Source organism: Tupaia chinensis, unplaced genomic scaffold (genome assembly GCF_000334495.1).
Source record: "Tupaia chinensis unplaced genomic scaffold, TupChi_1.0 Scaffold000678_1, whole genome shotgun sequence".
NCBI lineage: Eukaryota > Metazoa > Chordata > Mammalia > Scandentia > Tupaiidae > Tupaia > Tupaia belangeri.
The window spans coordinates 1,117,275-1,131,202 of record NW_006160202.1 but is presented as its reverse complement, the minus strand read 5'-3'; the positions used below and the strand labels follow the sequence as shown (position 1 = coordinate 1,131,202).

Sequence of the window (13,928 nt, the reverse complement as noted above, 5' to 3'; positions counted from 1 at the left end):
TCAGAGGTGAATCCATCAGGACCAGGGCTTTTCTTTGTTGGGAGGTTATTTATTACTGATTCAATATCCTGGCTTATTATTGGCCTATTCAGACTTTCCATATCCTCCTGGCTTATTCTTGGTCGATTATATTTGTCCAGAAATTTGTCTATCTCATCCAGATTTTCTTGTTTTTTAGCATATAGATGTTCGAAGTATCCTCTAATGATGTTTTGAATTTCTACTATGTCTGTTGTTATTTTACCAGCTTCACTGCAGATTTGATTTACCTGGGTCCTTTCTCTCCTCTTCTTAACAGGTCTCACTAGTGGTGTATCGATTTAATTTATCTTTTCAAAGAACCAGCTTTCACTTTAATTTATTTTCTGTATGGTATGTTTATTTTCTATTTAATTTATTTCTGCTTGGATCTTTATTATTTCCTTTTAAAATCTTTTTTGGATTTTTTTGCTGTTGCTTTTCCAATTCTATGAGACATGATGTTAGGTGATCCACTAGCCTTCTTTCCATCTTCTTCTTATGTGCACGAATTGCTATGAACTTCTCTCTTATGAATGGTTTAGCAGTGTCCCAAAGATTATGGAAACTCGTGTCCTCATTGTCATTGGCTCCCATGAATTTTTCGATTTCAGTCTTTATTTGGTAGTAGTGGAGTCATTCAGAAGTAGGTTATTTAGTGTCCATGTATTTGGGTATTTTTGAGGATTTCTCTTTAAATTAAAATCAAGTTTAATTCCTTCATGATCGGAGAAGGTGCTGGATATAGTTTCTATGCCTTTGAATCTGTAATGGTTTGCTTTGTGCGCTATGATATACTCAATCTTTGAAAAGGTTCCATGTCGGGGTGAGAAAAAAGTGTATGTCATGATTTTTGGATCAAAAATTCTATAGATATCTGTTAAGTCCATTTGATTTGTGGTGTCTTTTAGATCGTTGATCTCTTTACCTATGTTTTGTCTAGATGATCTGTCCAGATGGGACAGTGTGGTGTTGAGACCTCCAGCAATTAGTGCGTTACAGTCTATGCCACACTGCAATCCCTTCTCCTCCATTCTCCTCTCGATATCGTGGGCACGCACGCACATGTGTCCGGCATGAGTTTAAGCCACTGGGTCCGGGACTCGAACTGCGGTTGACTACATGGGAGTCCAACGACATAGCCATTATGCTAACTGCTGGTCCCCTGTTAAGTCCATTTGATTTATGGTATCTTTTAGATCCTTGATCTCTTTACCAATTTTTTGCCTAGATGATCTGTTGAGAGGGGATAGTGTGGTGTTGAGATCTCCAACAATTAGTGCGTTACAGTCTATCTCCCCTTTTAGATCTAATAGTCTTTTCTTCAAATATTTGGGTGATCCTGTGTTAGGTGCATAGATATTTATAAGCGTTATGTCTTCTTGATCTATAGAGCCTTTTACTATGATATAGTGCCCTTCTTTGTCTCTTCAGTTTTGTTTTAAAGCCTATTTTGTTGGAAATTAGTATCACAATTTCAGCTCTTTTTTAGTACCCATGTGCATGGAAAACCTTTTCCAACCCTTCACTTTCAGTCTATGTATGCTTTTCTCCATAAGGTGGGTTTCCTGTAGGCAACAGATAGAGAGTTTCTGTTTTATTTATTTTTTCTTTTTCCATTCAGCCAGTCTGTGTCTCTTGATTGGAGAATTTTATTAATTAACACTCAATGTTATTATCAATGTTACCGGATCTGTCCCGACATTTAAGTTGGCTGTTGTCTTAGTTGTCTTTTATTTCTTTGTTTCTGGCTGTTAATTCTTTAGTTTTCCTGGAACAGTACTTTCTTCAGGGTTTCTTGAAAAGCTGTTCTGGAGTTGGCAAATTCCTTCAGGTTTTGTTTGTCTGAGAAGATTTTAATCTTTTTTCCCATATGAAGGATAATCTTGTGAGATATAATAGTCTTGATTGAAATTTTTTCTCTCTTTAAGCTTTCAATACGTCTTACCATTCTTTTCTTGCTTGCATTGTTTCCGCTCAGAAGTCTAGTGTTAACCTGATGGGGTGGACTTTGTAAGTCACTTCTCATTTCTCTCTTACCCATTTTCATGTCATGTTGTTATCTTTGTCTTAGACAGCCTGGCTAAGATATGTCTTGGGGAAGATCTTCTGTGGTTGATTCTATCTGTGGTCCTTTGTATTTCTTGGGTCTGGAAGACCCAAACATCAGAATGATATTGGGCATATTCTGATGCCCAAACATCAGAATAACTGGCATTATAACAGCATGGAAAATCTATTCCATGAAATACTGGAAGAAAATTTCCCAAGTCTAGAGAAGCAAGAAACTTCCCAAGTCTAGAAAGCGAGAAATCACCCCCCAGGGTGTATGGCCATGCTGCAATCCCTTCTCCTCCATTCTCCTCTCGGGATCTTGGGCATGCATGCAACATGTGCCCTATGTGAGTTTAAGCAACTGGTGCCCTGGACTCGAACCACGGTTGAGTACATGGGAGTCCAGCGACATAGCCATTACGCTAACTGCTGGTCCCAGTAATGTGGTCTTAAGAGGGATACTCTACTGAGGTGTCTGAAAAGCAGTATCTCCTTTTTCACAGGTGGATGAGTACAAGGGAGGGTCCCAGAGAAACTTACATTACTAGGGAATTACAGCTATCTGATTCTAGACCTGTCTCGTCCCTCTGCAGGGTGGAAAATGAAGTGGAGAGGATAATATGAGACAAAATAAAGACAACATAGAGAAATAAGGAAAAAGTCATGTGCTGGGCTAACCCGCTAATGCGCGGAGCACGATTTCTCCAGAGGCCTGTAGCTGGACCTGGCGCCTGCTGCAGGGGGAAGGACATTCAGTGGAAGGAGGCAGAGGTGGTTATTAACAAGAGAATGGAGAAGCGCAAAGAAAAACAAAAAGCAGAAAAATTCTAGCTACCTATCTAGGGGGCGGGTCTTGAGCTGGGGAGTCTGGAAGTGAGGTGGGGGTGCAGAGGTGTCCCTGCCTCAGTATCCCTTGCTGGCCAGAGGCCTGTAGCTGGACCTGTCACCTGCTACAGGGGAAATGACAGTCTCAGGCGTTATTGTATTTTTTTGATGGAGACATATTTCCTGGTTTCTTCAAACCTGAGGTCCTACTTCTAGCAATTGGGTGATGTATTCACTTTTGGATACCTTTTGGAGAATGTTTCTGCCACTGGGAATGAGTTTGCTTCCCTTTTGCTGTGGACTGATGTGTGCTGATGTCTCTCTTCTGCTATGTTTAGCAATGTAACTCCCCAGGAGGAGTCTTCTATTCAGGTGTCTGAAGAGTAGTTTCTCCTTTTTTTGCAGATGGATCAGTAAAAAGGAGGATCCCCAGGAGCCTCACAATACAAGGGTATTTGAAAACTGTGATTCTAGACATGTCTAGTCCCTCTGGGAGGGTGGAAGATGAGGAGAAGATGACAATAGAAGAGAGAAGAAAAAAGAATATGAAAGAGAAAAAAAAAAGATTTCTCCAGGGGGCTGCAGATGGAACTGGGCTTTGAGAGCTGGGAGCTGTCCTAAGGGGTGAGGAGAAGTAGGAAATTACCAAAAAAAGAGGAAGAGAAAAAGACAAAGCAGCCCACCTTTCTGGGGTGCAGGGCATGGGGGAGGCTCTGAGGTTGGGAAAACTGGGCTGGGGCTGGAGTTGGAGCTCGGCAGGGACCAGTGAAAGGCCCTGCCTCAGTTTCCCTGACTGACCAGGAGGCTGCAGAATGGAACTGGGCTCTGCTGGAGAGCTAGGGGTTGCCTTTTCTGGTGGGGCAGAGGGAGCTCTGAGGTTCAGAGAGCTGGGCTGGGGCTGGGGCTGGAGCTTGAGCTGGTGCTGAGGCCAAGGCTAGCAAAAGGTTCTGCTTTAGGTTCCCTGACTAGCCAGGAGGCTGCAAATAGAACTGCCTCTTTTAAATTTTCAACTGTTCCTTATGGCTGACCATGGTTTAAATCCTGGACCTGATGTCTTATTTTCTCACCTTTCCTTACTCTTTCTCTCTCTGGTCAAATTAATAAACAATAATAACAAATAAAATTAAATAAGTAAATAATTTTAAGAAGAAACACAATGTTGAAACATTAAATATGCATTTCCTGAAATGGAACTACTCACAAAATATTATGTTCCTATTTGTCATTCAGTTACTCGTTCCTTCACTTATTAATTCATTTATACACTTGGTAAATATTATTTCCTGTGCTAGACAGCATGATATGGCAATGCTGGAGAAACAAGTTAAGTAGACAAACAAACGAGCAAGCAAACAAACAAAACAAAACCCTCTGTCATGACTTCCAAGATTCCTACTGTATTCAGGGGCGGGGGAGAGAAAAGCATATGATCTGGAGAAACATGCTCTGAGGGGCTTTTGAAGGAAATATGGGGGATGGATGTGCACGTAACCCAGGTTAGAGAGGAAGAAAGTTAGGGAAGGCCTCCCGACAGAGATGTTACTTCTACCAAGTATTCCTCTTTTTAAAAAATTTGCTGAGAGAAAGTGAGAAAGCACTGCCCACATGTGAGATGATCATTTCTTCTCCATTGCTCTCTCCCCTTTTGAGAAGCTGGGCACGCATATACACACACTTGCCCAGCATGTTTTAAAAGCTGCTGGCTTGGGACTTAAACCATGTGATTAGACATGTAAGATCCAGCCTATTTACCCACCATGCCATTAGCTGGCCTGCAATGTGTATTCTTTTAAATTCATTTTGGAGATAAAGCTGTGCTCAGTGGCCTGGAGATGGCAGAGAGCATAGTGTGTTCAAGAGTATGCTGGGAATTTGGGGAACCATACACAGATGAAGCTAGATTTACAGATCTGCTGCAGTTTGCCACTGTGGGTGTAGACCTGGGGGCATTAGCAGATAATTATATTTTCCTATTTTTGTCCTACTCCTGGTGCACCAAGATATCCAGGAATTGAGAAGGGAAAAGAAAAAAAGGGTACAGGAGGGTCTAGTTTAAAGCAGCCTTTAACCACCTGTTATTCCTGTTGCCTTCCCAGAAATGATGTGAAGATCCAAGAAAGTAGTGGGTGCAGTTCAAGTTGAAAAGTGAAAGCAGTTTACTCAGGTCTGGGTTTGCTCAGCTTTTCCTTTCTCTTTTGCCAGGCTCTTTCCTTACCCCTATCCTGTGGCAGGGCTTTGTTTCACCCTTATCCTGAGCTGTAATTTTCTGCCTGGCCACTGGTGATGTTCAATAATCCCTAAACCCTATTGGACAGTGGACATGTAGGTGCTGTGCAGCAGTCAAAGGTCAGAACCTTGGTTTTGAAATGCAGGCGATAACAGGGACATGGAGCGAGATCTTAAAAAAGAGTATTAGGGTACAGTGGTTTCCAGGCTATTTCATCAGGCATTCTTTTATCCTATGTGTTTAAAAAAGCATGTCTATTCCACAAAGTACATAATTAATCTTTCCAATTTTATTAACTGACTTTAGTAAGCGCTCCAAATTGAAGAACACTGTTTAGATTAGGCTTTAAGTATATGGATTAAGATATTTTGTGAATTACTACAATGTGGGAAAGAATAAAGAAATGTAAAGCAACTGCTGATACCAGAGAAAGGGTGAGAGGAGGATGAGAAATGGCACAGGGTGAGAAATAGGGGGTGGGGGGAAATATATATATATATGTATATATATATGTATATATACATATATATATACATATATATATATATTTCCCCCCACCCCCTATTTCTCACCCTGTGCCATTTCTCATCCTCCTCTCACCCTTTCTCTGGTATCAGCAGTTGCTTTACATTTCTTTATTCTTTCCCACATTGTAGTAATTCACAAAATATCTTAATCCATATACTTTCAATAGTAAGTTCAGCTGATATATACATACCTGAGAACAAAAGTTGACTTTAAGCATGCAACTCCATAGGTAGAATAAATATACTATAAAATAGCACATAGCTGAGGCTATATAGTTTACTGTGGTCATTAAATAGGTATTTTAAAAATACATTATTTAATGTAAAGAAAGGCGGTTTTAGCTTTAATAAATCAAAATAAAAAAAATATTAAGAGAACTTTCTTCATACTTAAATCCAGGAGACAGGTTAGCATTCTGTTCAAATAGTAGGTACATGAACTCATCCACAACTCTTTAACAAACAAAACTCCTTAACATTGGGAAAAAAAAGCATAGAAGATCAGTGATGTTTTAGTCAAAAATCATAAAATTCTATTTCACCAGTTCAAGCTCATTTACTTTATCTTCTGTTGTGGTCTGATCTCTCCATTTACATTTGGAAGATAACATTCAACTCTGTACTTGTCCCTACCATTAAGCTGGCCATTTACTTAGCTGTTTTAGTACTCTTATTTCTGTGTGCCTGACTTTAATTTTCCTGGGGTAGCACTCACTTCAGAACTTCTTGTAGAGCTGGTCTGGTGTTGGTAAATTGTTTTAGGTTTTGTTTGTCTTTTCTTCCCATATGAAGGAAATCTTGCCAGTATTCTTGGTTGAAATTGTTTTTCACTCAACACTTTGAATATATTTTCCCATTCTTTCCTTGCTCACATTGTTTCTGATGAGAGATCTGCTGTTAGCCTGATGAGATATCCTTTGTAGGTAACTTGACATTTCTCCCTTGCTAGTCTGAGTATCTTGTCTTTGTCTGTGGTTTTGGTCATTTTTGATATATTTCTTGGAGAAGATCTTCTTGGGTTCATCCTATTTGGGATCCTTTGTATTTCTTGGGTTTGGATCTTTGAATGCCTCTCTAGTTTTGGGAAGTTTGGCGTTTTGTTTGTCTTTTCTTCCCATATGAAGGAAATCTTGCCAGTATTCTTGGTTGAAATTGTTTTTCACTCAACACTTTGAATATATTTTCCCATTCTTTCCTTGCTCACATTGTTTCTGATGAGAGATCTGCTGTTAGCCTGATGAGATATCCTTTGTAGGTAACTTGACATTTCTCCCTTGCTAGTCTGAGTATCTTGTCTTTGTCTGTGGTTTTGGTCATTTTTGATATATTTCTTGGAGAAGATCTTCTTGGGTTCATCCTATTTGGGATCCTTTGTATTTCTTGGGTTTGGATCTTTGAATGCCTCTCTAGTTTTGGGAAGTTTGGCTCCTGGATTTCATGGAATAGATTGTCAATGCCCTTATTAGTCTTTTCACATTCTGGGATACCAATTATCCAGATGTTTGGACGTTTAATGGTATCTAGTATTTCTTGTATATTATCATTTTTTGGGAGCTAGTTTCTCAGTTTATGGTGGATTTTGCTAGTCCAGAAATTCTGTCTTCTACATCTGAGATTCAATTTTCTGTATGATCTAGTCTGCTTTTAATACTTTCAGAGAAGTTTTGACTTCCTGTATTATAGCCTTCATTTCCAACAGTTCCATTTGATTCTTTTTTTTTTTTTTGAGAAGTTTTTTCTATAGGGCTCATGTATTCACCATAAAGATAGAGAGAGACAGAGAGAAAGAAAGTGAGATACCCTCCCGGGGGGGGGGGCAATGGCCATGCTACAAACCCTTCTCCTCCATTCTCCTCTCGGGATCTTGAGCACACATGCACATGTGCCTGGTGTGAGTTTAAGCCACTGGGTCTGGGACTTGAACTGCAGTCGACAACATGGGCATTCAGCAACATAGCATTACGCTAACTGCTGGTCCCAGTTCTTTTTTTGATGTGTATTTCCTCTTTCAGCTCTCGCAAGAAATTCCTCACCTCCTGGAACACATTGGCTTTTTTCTTCTAGTGTTAATTGTCTCTCCTCTCTTCCATCTCTGTTAATTTTGTCACTATTAATACTCTAAGTTCTTTATCAGACATTTCCATGAGTTCCATTGTACCATCTATGGTTGAAGAGGAGTTATTCTTTTTCCTTGGGGGAGGGGTATTTTCTTGGTTTAGCATGTTTCTTGTGCCCCTGCAATGATTTCTAGTCATCTGATGGGTTATATGTTTCTTCCTAATTTCTAGAAGATCAATCTGAGTGATCAGAGATGCATAGTAGGATGACATCTGCAAACTCATTGCCACTGCATTTTCCCCCTTTGTGTCTCAGGTTCAGCGGGAATTGAGGAATATGAGGACCCCAAGAGTATTCAGATTTTGGCAACTTTTCACTTAGACCTGTGTAAACACTCAGTTCATGGAAGCAAAGTCATGAGGTAAAAGAAAAAGGATAAGAAAACAGAGAAAGAGAGAAAGAAAAAAGAGAAAAAATGAAAAAAGTACACAATCAAAAATTTATTTATTTTTTAACTTTAAAAAACAAAATGAAAATTGTGAGCCATTGAAAATCACTAGATCTCAGCTCTTATGGCAGACTCAGTCTTCTGGCCTGCCTTTTTTGTTTGCTTAGATGGGAGGAGAAAAGGAAGAGGATTATTATCAAGATAAAGGAGGATATCAGAGCTAAGGAAAACCTTTACCTTAAAAAATTTTTAAAAAAGAAAAAATAAAAAAATGAAAAGGCAGAGACAGAGACAGAAAGAGATGAAGACAAAGAGAGAAAAGGACAGAGTGGGCTCTACTAGGGTGACTTCTCAGCAGAACATCTTCATTGCTCTTATCCCTGAAATCACTAGATCTCAGCTCTTACGGCAGACTCAGTCTTCTTCTCTTATTTTATTTTTTAGAGAGATTTTTGCACATGTGCTCACCAGAGGGACAGAAAATGAGAAATCACCCACAAGGGGGAATGACCATCCTGCAATCCCTTCTTCATTCTCCTCTCGGTGCTGTGGGCACTCATGCACAAGTGCCTAGTGTGAGTTTCAGGCTGCTGGGTCTGGGACTCTAATTGTGGTCATGTGGGAGTTCAGTGATGTTATTACCTCATTTGCTGGTCCCTAGATTAAGCTTTTAAAAAGTTGGAATGTACTCTTGGATCTCCTTACTCTACAGGGAAACTTTCTATAAATCTGAGTTCTCCCAAACAGAGCTCTCCAGAATAAAATGGGATTGTTTGAGATTTACTGGTGAGTGACAGTATAGTAAGTGGCCACTGCAAACAGAGCAAAGATGATAACTTGGTATATTTACCATCTTTTAACACTGAAAAATAACAAAAATAGGAAGCATTTAAAAATATTTTTTGGAAATTTTTGCCTTAGAGTACTTGGGGTCACTGGAGAGAGGCTGACAGAGACAGTGAGAGGGAATGTGAGCAATCTACCCCCAGGGGGGATGATCATGCCACAATCCCTTCTCCTCCATTTTCATTTTAGGATCTTGAGCACACATCACATGTGCCCGGCACGATTTTCAAGCCACTGGTTCTGTGACTTGAACTGCAGTTGACCATGTGGGAGTCCAGCAATGTAACTGCTATGCCATCTGCTAGGCCATAAGGAAAGATTTTTAAAAATTATTTATCATTGTTATTCTTAAATTCTATTTGTCCATATGAAAACAGAGAGAGAGAGAGAGAGAGAGAGAGAGAGAGAGATTGAGAAAGCAAGTTGCCAGGTCTAGGACTTGAACTGAGGTCAGACATGTGGGAATCCAGCATGTCAACCACCATGTCACTTTATAGCCCAGGAAGCATTTTTAATAAATTATTATTATTTTTAAATTGGTTCTCAAACCAGCAGATGGTGGAGTGGTTTAGTGGCAGGACTCTCTTGTGGCTGACCCGCTGTTTGAGTCCTGGACTCCGTGGCTTGAAAGTCAAACCAGGCAAGTCTGTGTGCATGTCCAAGATCCCAGGAGGAGAATGGAAGAAAAGGGATTTGGGGTGGCAATGTCCCTTTGGGTGTGATATCTCAGTTTCCCTTTTACTGTGTCTGTGTCTATGTATCTCACTCTCCTGCAAGTGTACGTGCCCTAAGGTAAAAATTTCGTAGAAAAAATTGGTCTGTGTTAATATTCTGAGAATTTGAGAGAAGGCAATGATTAATGTGGAATATAAAGAAGATCAGAGGGACTGAGTAAATTCCTTGAGTGCACACAATTCACGCACACCCATTTGGACTCAATCAAAAACCTTCTCTCTCTCTTTTTTAAAAACAGGCTTTTGCCATAAGGTGCATGTGCTCAAAAGAGAGAGAGAGAGAGAGAGAGAGAGAGAGAGAGAGACAGTGACAGGAAAAGTGAGAAATCACTCTCCAGGGGAATGATCATGCCACAATCCCTTCCACATCCCTTCTGGGATCTTGGGCATACACACACACATGTCGGGCGTGATTTTAAGCAATGGAGTCTGGAATGGAACTGTGGTCAGCCATGTGGGAATCCAGAGACATAACTACTATGCCATCTGCTGGCCCTCTCATTCCTAACCTCGACAGTGAGAGAGTGAGCAGCCTTTGTAGATATTGTAGAGATTACAACAGTGATGAGTGTCTAGGAATAAAGGCGGGCAAATAAGGTACTTGATGGGAGAGTGGTGTGCAACAGGTGGAACTCGTTGGTTTGAGATTGTTCTCAACTAGTGGATTTGCACTGCTGGTTTTGAGACAGAGTATGAAGTGTGTTGGAGAGTTCAAGACCCAGAATGCATTGCATTTTATTTTGTAAAGGACATTTTATAAACAAAGATTTCTTAGCCTGAAAGATACTTAGAGAAACTCTTCATCTGTCCCACTTTGTGGATAGAGAAATAATGTCTAAGGAAGTAAACAGATTCACCATGAGGGATAAAGTGGCACTTCCAAAACTCAACCTCAAGGCCACTTCTATGTCTGGGGTTATCTCTTCTGTGTCTTCTTTAAGACATGATTTACAATTCTGCCAGGTGAGTGTGAACAAGCTGCCATAGTCACGTCTCTTCACACCAACGCTGGCTGTCCTGGGTGCTCCTACTTTAAGGAAAGCCCATGGCTGATTGAGTGCTCTTAAAAGCAGCATAAGAGACCCACCAAGCAAACCAGGTCTTTAAGCAGTGAAGGTTCAGGGCTGCAGTTTAAGCCAGGGTGAGGAGTGGAAATGGATAGGCTGAGGGTAGGGTAGAAGTGCATGATCAGAAAGTTTCCTTTGTTTATTGACTTCATACAAGCAAAAGTGAAAGAGAATCCATGCGATCATACACAAACAAAGGGCACAGCAAAGCCAAACTCAGCAGGCCACGCAGGGGATTTCCAGCTCAACCAGTTGCATATAAGCTGGACACAAGGACCTTTTTCTCAGTCTCCTGCTTTTACTCCTGTGACTGCAGAGATGGCCAACTGCCTCTGTGTAAGTTGGGATTTAAAGAGGAAGACAAAACACTACTAAGGGTTGGGGAGAGACCTCAGGAGTGGACAAGAGACAGAGGTTGGGGAGGCAGAGTTGCTGGGAAGGCACCTTGAAGGAGATTGGAGAGGTTGATATATGCAGAATGGGAACAAGGGTTCCCTGAAGAGAAAGCCATCATTTAGCTCTTGAGCTTTCTTTCAAGTCAGGTATTGAACTGGCTGCTGTTTCAGACAGGAAGGAAGAAGTGAGTGTGCTTTGTGCTGCAAGGGCTGGCAAGATTTGAAATTATGAAAATATTTCCAGGGTTCTATGCTTGTTTTGTTTTGCTTTAGGACATGTGCGCACTTTAGAAAGAGAGAGGGAGAAAGTGAGAAAGCACTCTCCAAGGGGGTTGGCTATTCCATAGTCTCATTTCCTTCATTAATTTCTTTGGATTTTCAGGCACTCACACACATACACCCAACATGTTTTTCAAGCTTCTGGGCCTGAGATTCTAACCATGAAGTCAGCCATGTGGGATTCTCGTGCTTTAACCTGTACTCTACCTGGCTGGCCCTTTTAGAGTTCTTAAATTTAAGGTTCCCTTTCCTCCCCAAAGAGAGCTTCTAAAATTCATTTTCCTGAAGTTGTTAATAACCAAATACATTGCCTTACACAAGAAAAGATTTGCTATGGAGAAAACTTTGAATGAGGGCAGTGCTTAACACAGAGAGACCCCCCTGCCCCACCCCAGTAAAGAAATTTCTGTGACATCCAGGTTAGGAGACATTTCTGAACAGCATGAAAGTAGCCCTCTCAGACTTAAGTGGCAATATTGGGTGAGTTTTCCATCTTTTAGAATTTTCTGGTTATTAAAGTAAGACTTGCATTATAGTTCCTGTCTTGTGTGGGTAGGGCTATGTATAATCTAGTTAAAGGAAGAGATCATATTTTACAATAGGTAGATATAAAAACACAGGAAATGCAGATTAGCAAGTAACACTAAACATAGTATCACTGTAATATGTGAGTTGTTATTATCTTTTTTTATAGGGTGTGAGCACTCGCCAGAAAGACAGAGAGAGACAGAGAGGCAGTAAGTGAGAAATAACCCCCCAGGGGGGATGACCACACAGCAATCCCTTCTCCTCCATTCTCTTCTCAGGATCTTGGGCACGCAGGCACACATGCCTGGCGTGAGTTTAAGCCACTGGGTCTGGGACTCGAACTGCGGTTGAGACTACATGGGAGTCCAGCGACATAGCCATTATGGTAAATAACTGCTGGTCCCTGTGAGTTATTATTATAAAGCAATGGGATGTTAGAAAAAAATATCTATCAGTGCAGAGATTATGTTTCCTAACTAGCTATTCCTTCTAAAATAGCTATGGAGGGTATGCTATATCCATGAGTATCCCACAAGACTGATGAGTCTTGGAAATTCTTTCTGGGAATTTTTAGAGTCTTGTGTACATTTTTGAAGGTTTGTAGTTGGATTTATTTTTTGACATGTGGAAATTTTTGGCTGGGTAAGATGGGCAGATAAAGAAGGTGGAAATTGTTAATTATACTGGAGGTAAGTAAGAGGCATAGTTCTAAAGAAATGAGACTAATCTTGTTTGTGTTCTAACCTGAGAATTCTAGAAGAGAAGTCCTAGGAAAGGTCGGGACACAGATTGTTGAAAGGAGCTTGAGGACTAGACAGGCAGTGGAATGTTGGTTACGATTAACGTGGGAGAGTGGGTATACAGAGGAGGCATTCTGGGTAACTGACTCTTGCCTGTCATTGTCCAGGTGAATGTTTACTCCAAGGAATGGGAATTAATGACTTTCAGTGCCAACCCGGGGGACAGAGTGAAGAAGGTCAATGAACATGTCCCGTCTAAGACCAAGGTTTCTGTGCAGGACCAGGTTCTTCTGCTGGGCTCCAAGACCCTAAAGTCACAGAGAACACTATCATCATATGGCATTGACTAGGAGACAACCATCCACCTCACCCTGAGAGTGGTGAAGCCCAGTGATGAGAAGTTGTCCTTACTGCTTGTGGAGTCAGGAGATGAGGGTCAGAGACACCACCTCCAGGTGCGAAGGTCTAACTCAGTGGCCCAGGTGAAAAAAATGATTGAGATCAAGACCGCTGTAACTCCTGAGGCCCAAATTGTGACTTGCAATGGGAAGAGACTGGAAGATGGGAAGATCATGGCAGATTATGGCATCAGAAAGGGCCATGTGCTCTTTCTGACATCCTATAGCATTGGTGGGTGATTCCCTGGGGATGGGGTGATATCAGGAGTAAAAGAGTTTATTTTCTTTTAGCTTCTCACCAACTACATCTTTGAAAGATGTCTGAAAATTAATGAGAATGAGATAAAAAAATAGTATGACTTGGGATGGTGGGCAAGATGAGTATTTTCTAAAACTCTGATTCTTTGATTTAACAATTGATTAAGTGACAGGATTGGCTTTAATGTATGAAAAAGAATAATAAAATTTAAGGCATGTTAGAGATAGCACTGAGTTGAAACACATTCTTCCTTGGTATCTTCTTATTTATAGAAAAACTCCTATTTTCGAGTTCCACCATGAGAGCTGATATCTAGTGATTTCAGAGATAATGAAGATGTTTTGCTGAGAATCTACCCTGGTAGAACCCCTGTCTCCTTCTCTCTGTCTTTCTCTGTCTATTTCTGCCTTTCTGTCTCTTTTTCTTTTTAAAATTTTTTTTTGTGGTAAAATTTTTTCTTGGCTCTGATAGCCTTCTCTATCTTGGTAATAACCCCCTCCCCTTTCCCCTCCCATCTAGGTAAA

General features: G+C 40.7%; 1 pseudogene; it reads left to right on the top strand.

The window, feature by feature from the left end:
* The first annotated feature begins 11,028 nt into the window (after window positions 1-11,028).
* Window positions 11,029-13,928, top strand: part of LOC102479105 (ubiquitin D-like) — a 69,423-nt pseudogene continuing 66,523 nt past the window's right edge.